Below are 8368 nucleotides of genomic sequence, written 5' to 3' on the forward strand. Positions count from 1 at the left end.
CCGAAAATTGCTCAAAACGTTAAAAAAACAAAAACAAACAAACAAACAAAAACAACAACAAAAAAACCACACCCCCCTCCCTCAAAGTCCCAGTACATCAAACCATTGATTTCAGATGCGATTATCAAAACTCAGAAACGGATTTTAGGCACCGGTGTGGTGCAGAAGAAAGGTTACACCACCATCGCACGGCTACCCCGAAAGGGGTGTGTGTGTGTGTGTGTGTGTGTGTGTGTGTGTGTGCGCGCGTGTGAGAGAGAGAGAGAGAGAGGCTGATCTGAGGACAGCAGCTCCCCGCTGTAACTGTACCCTGGAATTTATGGTGTGTGCGCAATGTTCTTGCCAACTAAATATAATTTACTGGCTGTGATGTAGTCCTGGAAACTTCCTCTGCTGGGCTGAGTCTTCCCAGCAACTCCTCTGCATCTGACTCAGCATTACAACTAGTGCTGAGGCTCCCCATGCCTTCTTCAAATCTGTATTAGCTCCTAAGTATGCCAGAAAATACTAATCAGTCTTCTAAAGATACTTTTTTTGTGTGTGTCTTATCTTGACCTAAGAAAAAAATAAATGTAAGCAGAGCATTGTGCTATGGAGCTGTCAGTGTTTTGGGGAAAGACATCTTGCAAAGAATTTAAATTTAACTGCTGAAATACCTTTTATTCTTTCCAGTAACTGTCTTATTAAAGGCAGAGGTGAGGAGAAGAGGGAGAATAATATCTAGTCCACAACCTCATTATAAGGTTTGTCCTGTAATTTTAACTTTTCTTTTTTTGGTGATAAAAGGTTTCATCTTGTTTAATAGAATCATAAAATACAGTTAAAAGAGATCTCTGGAGGTTATGTACTCTAGTCTTCTACTCAAAGTATGGCTAATGCCAAAGCTAGACCCTGGTGTTCAGGGTTTGGACAGCGGGGGTCTGAAAATATTCACAGATGGAAACTGGGCAGCCTCCTCAGACAGGCCATCACTGTGCTCAACTGCAAGCAAAGAGATTTTTTTTCCTCATGTATAGAATTGAAATTTCCCTTGATGTCACATGTGACTGTTTCATCTTGTCTTTTGCCCTAATTTTCTGTACTTCTGGGGGTCTAGTTAATGTTAACCTCCAAACAGACAGATGAAGGTAGCAATCAATGTCCCCACTTAGCTTTCACCTCTGAGAACAAGCACAACAATCCCAGATCCCTGACCCTCCTCCTATGCCATGTGTTCCAGGCTTCTTCTTTTCCTTTCTTTGTTTGCTGTATCCGTATGATATGTCTTGGGTTTTACAGAGAACGGGGGGACTGTTGGGACAGGTGGTACATAACATGAAGGGATCATCATGGCTAGGCTTTGCAAACAAAGATTTGGGAAGGGCTCTACCTACATTTGCTACAAGTGCTCTGGTGGCTAAAAAGGCCAATATGAGATAGACAAGTCCGGTTGCAAAAGGCACAGCAGAAGGACTCCTTAGGTGGTATCGGCAAGACACGATTCTTTCTGCGTTGTCTTTTCTCCTCAAGAGTGATCCTGCATGCATTCTCAAAAGAAGCAGCAGCGTTATGGATTGTGTGTCTCCAGACCTCCCGATTGGAGGCCAGAGTAGACCAGTTATGTTGATCAATTTGGCCAAGGCTGAGATGTTGTTTCAGGGAGTCCTTGTATCTTCTCTTTGGGGCTCCTCTCTTGTGGCAGCTAGTGGCAAGTTCACCATAAACCACGATCTCAGGGAGGCGGTAGTCTTTCATCCTTGAGAGCACGCAGTTGTGTTCTCAGCAACGTGGCCTCAATACTTGTAACCGCTGCCTGTTCTAGAACAGATGTATTGGTCACATAATCTGACCAGTGAATGTTTAGGATTGTATAGAGGCAGCGTTGATGGAAGCGTTCTAAGGATCACAAGTGGTGGCGGTAGATGACCCATGATTCAGATCCATATAAAAGAGTAGACAGCACAATGGCTCTGTAAACACTGATCTTGGTACTTTTCTTCAAGTGTTTATTTCGCCAAACTCTTTTATGGAGTATTCAGAAAGCACTATGTGCCTTTGCTTTTGCTGTTGTTATCTCTCTGTCATATGAAGGGATAGGGTGCTTTTAAATTAATAAAGACTACTAACAGTGCCAGACATCCTTAAGAAATGGTCCTTAACAACAAGTGTGAGAAATTAATTCTCGGGTGCAAACAGGGCAAAATTTTATACCTGAGTTTAAAATACAGTAATATGATAAGTGTTAGCAACTTCACTAGATTTCTTTTTGGTCACATAAAAAGGCAGTGCTGTGTAGCAATTCCTCGTTCATATAAGAATACTACAATATTCTCATGTGCCTCGGAGTTAAAAGTCAAATAAGGTAAACATCACCAAAGGTTGCAGAAAGCAGTGTGACTCTTATTTTGCTTATGGGTATGCTGGGATTTGGAAAAATTACAGGACCTGCTAAATTTTAAGTGAGCAATTCTCAAACTGAAGATTTATGGACTTGAATCATGTTTTGCAGGAGTGCAAGAAGGCCCATGGAAACTTACTCTGATCTTTTGGATTTTGTTTTCTCTTCTGTGCTTTCACTCTTTACATCTAATGAAGTCCCTCTAAAAATTCTGGGTCTTTTCCATTATACCTGTAAGACTAAAGGACTGAGGAGGAGACCAGGTAAGACACAAAACTATTATAGAAAAGGGAATTTAATAAAAATGTTAAAAAAACTAAATTCCTGCTGAGACTTAATAATAACTTGCTATTTTCTTTTTTGTTCTTTTATTCAAAACCAGACTCTTGTGGCATTAATAACCCCCCCAGCTGATCTGTGCTAGATAAATGTTTTCAGTGTACTAGGATGTGCTGCATAAATTCTTTTTAGCAGTAAAGTGCATAACTGTTTTATGATGCTTATGTTACAGAGCAAGAGCGAAATGAGTTGTTAGAAGAAACAAATTGGAAAGTCAAATAGAAACAAAGGTAGGGTACTGTACTTAAAAAATAACAACACTCTTTCAGCACAATATGGAGAACATGCAATATTGGGTAGTCCTCTTTCTTGTTCCCATGAAAACCTGAAAATAAGAACAAGGAAGGAACACTAACTTGAAAGAGCTAGCCTAGAGAGGAAAGCTAGAGGATTGCGTGACCTGCTCAAGGAGCTTCTGCAGGAGAGGAGGAAAAGCAGAAAAGTGCAACAGGACTGTCCAGTGGCAGACCAGGAGGATGAGTGCCTTTCCACCTCGCAAGTTTTGAGACGACTGGTGTCCCAGACATCAGAACCAAAGCACATGCAGTACTAGCCCATTTGTCCAGGCTACTCAGCTTTTAGCTGTAGGTTATCATTAAATACTAGAGCTGGCATCTAAAGTCACAGGCTATGGGAGGAATTGCACCCTTAGGCTACATGCAGAATGACAGACTGCCTGACAACCCACTGAGGGTTGTGCTCTGAAACAAACTAATAGAAAACATCATATTAGTGGGTTATTTCCTTTTCATTGTCCTCCATTCTTCATTTTCCCTTTTGGTACCCTAATTTTTTCTCTACCTTTATTTTCCAATTAACGCAAATTAGTATCTTTGCTTCTCCACTTTGATGTTTTAAGCTATTTAGTCTGATTTTAGGATCAGACTGGATTAGGGACTTCTTTATCTGTCTTCAACACTGTATGTCTTTCCACCCTGAGCTGTGGTCCACTGCTATTATCCACCCAGAGTTAAAGGTTAGCTTTTGGCTTTAGCACAGGTGTATACTTCACAGACTCATAGAATGGTTTAGGTTGGAAGGGACCTAAAGATCAATCAGTTTCAACCCCCCTGTCATGGGCAGGGACACCTTCCACCAGACCAGGTTTCTCAAAGACCTATCCAGCCTGACCTTGGACACTTCCAAGGACGGGGCATCCACAGCTTCTCTGGTCAGCCTGTTCCAGTGCCTCACCACCCTCACAGCAAAGAATTTTTTCCTAATATCTAATCTAAACCTACTCTCAGTTTGAAACCATTCCCCCTTTTCCTGTCATTACATTCCTTTGCAAAAAGTCTTTCCCCATTTTTCTTGTAGCCCCCCCTTTAGGTATTGGAAGGTGCTATAAGGCCTCCCTGGAGCCTTCTCTTCTCCAGGCTGAACTGCCCCAGCTCACTCAGTTTGTCTCCATAGGAAAGATGTTTGAATTTCTGATTGTCCTCGTGGTCCTCTGGACTCACTCCAGCAGGTCCCCATCCTTCCTATGCTTGGGGCCCCAGAGCTGGACTTCCTCCAACCATCTGCTTGGTGATCACACCCAAAAGATATCTATGTTACTTGGATCAGCTGGTTAAGCCTGTTTGAGTTCAGTGTTGCCTTAAGTAAACTTTGTCTTGACTTTTAGCATGTGCTGTGCTTTACTGCATACTTGTCATGTATGTACAACAGTGTACACATCACTGCTGTTAAATTAATGATCACCTGCAAAGTCTTAAAGAAGAAATTATTTGAGTAAAGTAATGCAGTTAGGAAAAGCCTAATACAGATTTTATTGTACAGGCCCATCATTGCTCTCTACACATAAACTAACCATGTGATCACTGACTTACCTTTTTTCTTTGTGTTTCATATCTCCTCTTCAGGGTTCAGAGAACCTCTCCAGGGTTTAGGTACCACACTTCATCCAAATCTTCTACTGAATACATCTTGTTAGTTATTGTAACATCTTGTGCATCACCACATGTCTGGCCCTTTCTATGATGCTTCTCATTTAATAAAAACCCTGCCAGATTATTTTCAGGTCTTTGTGGTTCTCTCTCCTTAACTATATGGATTTAAGCCTACACTTACATTAACTTTGTGTGGGCGATTTGCTATGACCTAAACCTTGCTTCAAAATATTTTAACTATTTATGTTTCTCAGCATGAGTTATATAGTAATGGTTATATGGTATATCCAACATCTCCTGGGATATAGGTCTCTGTCAGCTCTTCCACTCACCTCTTTTCCCATGTAACACACAGAACAAAGCAGGTGAATAGTGCTTGCATTGTCTCCTGGTATGCAAATTTGACCCAAAATACCAACTTGTAGCAACCAAGGGCGCTGAGCTCCTATTGCTTACGGAAGTTAGTGCTTTTCTGTCCACTTCCCTGCTTAGTTATCCTTTGTTGGAGACTTTAGTGTAGAATCTGTTTATTGAAGGGCTGAGTGGAATGAAAGCCTTTTTCTGATGACTTAGGCAAGCTGAAGTCTGCAGTCTCTTGATTACAGATTCTCCAGGCTCTGCCTTTATTCTAATTAACATAAGCTGCAAACAAATATTTATTGAGTTCTGGATTTTGTTAGTTCTTGGCATCTGAGAGTGTTCTCCTATTCAATGCAATTCTATCCTCCACTTTGGTCAACTTCTCCAAGCAAAACTTTCTCCACCCTCACCTGTTGCTTTTCCTGTGCAATGTCACTCCTCTTCTGAGGTTCCTTTCTGAATGTGCACATGAGTGACCCTTTTGTATTTGCTGCCACCTTCTTTCTTTGCCCAGTGCAAACAGACAACACAAATTATTTTCCAAATATCTTATTGTTGCCTTTCTGACTGCCAAGGTTGGCTAATAAGCAGTGATTAAAAACCAGTTTGACCACATTACGGGGTGATTCTGCACATTGCTTGGAGCTGTGAGATGATGTGGGTACTGGGTAGGCTTCTTGATGCTCTACCTGGCCTTCCTACCATCCTAATTGCCCTGGGAACTTGACAAGAGGTGTTGTCAACTTCCCTTTCAATATATCAGTGTGTGCAAGTTCCCTGGAGGGACCTAAGTGTAGATTTATCTTTGGGGAAATATTATAACCTGAATGTGTCAGCTTTTACTCAACTTGCTTTGTGTGAGCTAATGGGTGAAAGGAGTGCGTGTTAGTTTAGCAAAGAAATTAGAAAGTGTACAACAAGGTTCTAAGTGAGAATAAAAAAATGAAACACCAATGATACACCATTCTAAAACCTACTTATGAACACATTTTCTCTTATATTCATGTAGTCTTTCAGCAATGTCTCAAAAATGGAACAAGCAGAAATGTTCAAATGTGTCTCTTCTCACTCTTCTGTGCTGGGAGCTTGCATCACTGTCTACAAACTTTCACTATGTTCTTCAGTTAGTACATTTCTATTATGTTAGGCAGCTTATTATCCAAGACTGTTTCACAACTTAGGTAACATTTGATACATTTACTTCTTCATTGTATCAGGTTGGGTATTTTCCAGACACCAGTGATGGGCTAAAAGTACAATAGATAACATAAGATGTAAAAGTGCATTTTCTAAACCACTTTCTTTCTCCCTCTTTATTAGTTGTAGGAGCTCCGGGTACCAAATCCACATGGGATGGCAGGAGCAGGGTGGGAATGTAGCAGAGCAGGGAAAAACAGTAGTAGGAAGAGTACTCCGATACCTGAAAGAATGCAGATCATGTAACTTTTACAGAAATTCCTATGTCTACCCTTTCTGGTAAAAGCTGAACTCTCTGGATCCCTGAGCAATGGGATTTATCAATCACTTGGACCCTTCCCTCTGTCCCTCTGTCTAGCCATATTAATAGTTCTGCTAGTGGTAGACTTACTTTCCTCTGCCAAAGTACTTCTTTAAGTCAAGCCTGATGTGATCCACACATCACCTCAAATATCACAGCAATAAAGGTGGTGGAGCAAAAGTCACTGTCAAATACCATGGAGTGGATTTTGGAGAGGAGAGCACCAATAGATGTAAATGTGCTGATTTTACTAAGATTGGGCCCTGAAGTCTTCTTACAGTATTGCTCCTTCTATACCTGGTTGAATGCCCTTCCCTTGTACTTCTGGAGCTATTATGGAGTCTCTTGTCCTTTGTTATAGCTTTGAAAAGGAGGTAAAGGATACATTTCTCACTTTCTGTACCCAACAGTTAATAAATGTGTTGTGAATATATATACTTTTTGTGTCTTCAGTGTAACACTGGGCTGGTATCTTTATGTGCTGGTTTTGGCTGGGGTGGAGTTAATTTTCTTTAGCTACTATGGAGCCATGTTTTGGATTTGTTCTGAAAACAGTGTTGATAATATTCCACACTATGGAATGCTCACGCTCAGCATATAAAGCTGTGGTGAGAAGAAGGAAGTGAGAGGACATTTAGAGTGATGGGATTTGTGTTCCCAAGTCACTGTTAGGCGTGATGGAGCCCTGCTTTCCTCGAGGTGGCTGAACACCTGCCTGGTCACAGGAAGCAGTGAATTAATTCCTTGGTTTGCTTTCCTGTGCATACAGTTTTTGCTTTCCCTACGGTTTAATAGGCAATAGTAATAACTTGGTTGACAATTCAGTCCTTATCTCAACCCACGAGTTTTCTCATTTCCCCGATTCTCTCCCCGAGCCCGCTGAGGAGAACGACCATCAGAGGGAGCTCAAGCACTTCGGCGACGAAGGGACGGGGAAAGGACAGGAGGAGGAACGCACTAACTACTCGCTTTTAATTGGAATCAGAGGGTGTAGTGGCAGCAGCAGCCGCCGCGGAGAGAACAGCGATACCCTCTGCCGGCAGGGAGGCTCCTCCGGAATGCCACCTGGAGCCCTTTTGTTTCACAGAATCAGAGGATCGTGAGGGTTGGAAGGGACCTCTGGGAATCACTCAGTCCAACCCCCTGCCAAGGCAGGGTCACCTGCAGCAGGGACACAGGGACGTGTCCAGGTGGGTTTGGAACGTCTCCAGAGAGGGGGACTCCACGCCCTCCCTGGGCAGCCCGTTCCATGCTCTGCCACCCTCAATGTAAAGAAGTTCTCCCTCATGTTGAGGTGGAATTCTTGTGTTTTAGTTTACGCCCATTGCTCCTCATCCTGTCTCTGGGCATCAATGAAGAGAGCCTGGCACCATCCTCTGATAGGCGCCTTTGAGATATTTATATGCATTAACGAGATCCCCTCTCAGTCTTCCCTTCTCCAGACTAACCAGCCCCATTTCCTGCATTTCTCCTCATCAGAGAGATGCTCCAGACCCCTCATCGTCTTTGTTACCCTCCACTGGACCCTCTCCAGGAGTTCCTAGACCCTCTGGTCCTGAGGTGCCCAGAACTCCAGATGTGCCTCACCAAGGCTGAATACAAGGGGAGGATCCTTGACCTCAGCCATGTCCCACGTCCCACTATCCCCTATCCTGTTGTTCCCTATCCTGCTATCCCCTATCCCTCCATCCCCTATCCCGCTATTCCCTATCCTTCTATTCCCTACCCCACTATCCCCTACTCCACTACCCCCTATCCCTCTATCCCCTATCCCTTTATTCTCTACCCCTCTATCTTGCTATCCCCTATCCTTCTATCCCCAATCCCTCTGTTCCCTATCCCTCTATTCCCTATCCCGCTATCCCCTATCCCACTATCCCCATCCCTCTATCCCCTGTCCCTGTT

At 42.9% G+C, this 8368-nt stretch overlaps 1 long non-coding RNA gene across 1 annotated transcript in view; it reads right to left on the reverse strand.

The window, feature by feature from the left end:
• Positions 1-5942: 5942 nt before the first annotated feature.
• Positions 5943-8368, reverse strand: part of LOC113961116 — a 7552-nt gene continuing 5126 nt past the window's right edge. The window contains exons 2-3 of the long non-coding RNA XR_003532209.1: positions 6902-7066; positions 5943-6212 (exon numbers count right to left, since the gene is read on the reverse strand). This is a non-coding gene — a long non-coding RNA (uncharacterized LOC113961116). The remainder of the gene's footprint in view (positions 6213-6901; positions 7067-8368) is intronic.

This window comes from Neopelma chrysocephalum, unplaced genomic scaffold (assembly GCF_003984885.1).
Source record: "Neopelma chrysocephalum unplaced genomic scaffold, ASM398488v2 Primary Assembly neopelma1_97034, whole genome shotgun sequence".
Taxonomy (NCBI): domain Eukaryota; kingdom Metazoa; phylum Chordata; class Aves; order Passeriformes; family Pipridae; genus Neopelma; species Neopelma chrysocephalum.